The sequence below is a fragment of the Echinops telfairi genome, unplaced genomic scaffold, assembly GCF_000313985.2.
Source record: "Echinops telfairi isolate 266 unplaced genomic scaffold, ASM31398v2 ScPeMD7_5592;HRSCAF=6446, whole genome shotgun sequence".
NCBI lineage: Eukaryota > Metazoa > Chordata > Mammalia > Afrosoricida > Tenrecidae > Echinops > Echinops telfairi.
The window spans coordinates 19,855,572-19,856,944 of NW_022109491.1; the positions used below are offsets into that span (position 1 = coordinate 19,855,572).

A 1,373-nucleotide genomic window follows, 5' to 3' on the forward strand; every position below is an offset into this window, starting at 1 on the left:
TGACTGTTCCCAACAATACTCCCGAGAGCCAGCAAGTAGACATCCCCAAGCCAATCTGCTGAAGACTGTACACGCAAAACGTGGGCTGGCCATGCAATACCATCTGGCAATTAAAACATCATCAAGTCCTGACAAATGCCAAGCCCTGATGAACTGTAAAAACATAAAGCCAAAATAAAACCAGATGCCCAAGGGCCCGTAGTATATGATCCAATTTGGATGGAATGTCCACAACAGGCAAACAGAGAAACAGAAAGTGAGTGAGTGGTGGCCTCGGGCTCCGGGGGCAGGCGGGGAAAATGAGCAGGGACTGCTAGGGGGCGCAGGCTGAATGATGAAACTGTTCTACAACGGACCGCGGTCTCGTCTGCACAATGCTGTACACCGCTCTCAAAGTCATTCGACGACATGTCTTCGGTGGGTGAATCGCATGGGGTGTGAATGAGTCCCTGAGTGAGACAAATGGTCCACACCACTCGCTTGACTCTAACTGAAAGGTCCTCCACCACCCCAACCCCCAGAGGGACCTCAGAAAAAAGGTCCCCCCCAATCAGCCAGGAGTCAAAGTCGACTCATAGCAAATGTTTGGAGTAGGGGAGGTGGGGAGGGGGCGGGGGAGTGTTTGTTTTCAATGATGAGCTATTATAAAGGAAAAATCAAGCCTGTCCCAGAGGCCACACTCCTACTGGATCGGCAAAGGTCCCACAGTCACTCTCAGCCTGTTGGTGAGAGTGAGAGGGTGCGGTGCTCGCCTACCTCAGGCCCAGCGCCCGATGCCATTGCTCGGCACGACAAGCTGCACACACCCATGGACTCGGCGATTTGGACCGAATCCTGCAGGTACCCTCAGACGGGAGCACAAGGCGTGTTGACTGAAGACACGCGTGGCAGAATTGCCGATACTCGCCAAAGGACTACACAACACAAAGACCCTCCACTGCGCCAATAAAGCACCCCTCCATCCAGGTAGTGGAGTCCTCTGCACCCATAAAAAAGATCACTTTATACGTGTGTTTCTATAGCCCTGGATCTCTCCAGGAGGGTGCGCAGGGAAAATCTTTCCGGAGGCTGCCTTTGGCGAGGAGGCCCGGCTGTGGGGGAGACTTCCTTACCCTATCTTCTTTGGCACTGTGGGGTGTGTGTGAGGGGGATGTGTGTGTATTTGTGTATGAGTGTGTGTGTGTGTTAATGCTCTTTCCTTTTCTTCTCAAGAATAAACATAGGCTTACCGGGTTCAAATCCTGGCTCTCTCTCTCATAGCTGGGCCTCTGTGTTCTGCTCTGTGAAGGGAGAGATAATATTAATATCCACTTTGCAAAGCTGTTTCGTAAAATTAAGTACGGTGTGAATATGGTCCTTACCAGTTACTCATC

General features: G+C 51.6%; 1 protein-coding gene across 4 annotated transcripts in view; it reads right to left on the bottom strand.

The window, feature by feature from the left end:
• Positions 1 to 1,373, bottom strand: part of SRC (SRC proto-oncogene, non-receptor tyrosine kinase) — a 37,133-nt gene that overhangs the window by 32,132 nt on the left and 3,628 nt on the right. For 3 of the 4 annotated variants that reach the window (XM_045295143.1, XM_045295142.1, XM_045295140.1), the window contains exon 2: positions 1,230 to 1,280. The exons of the other annotated variant lie outside the window; for it this stretch is intronic. The gene's annotated coding sequence lies outside the window, so the exon portion shown is untranslated. The remainder of the gene's footprint in view (positions 1 to 1,229; positions 1,281 to 1,373) is intronic. 4 annotated transcript variants of the gene reach the window in all.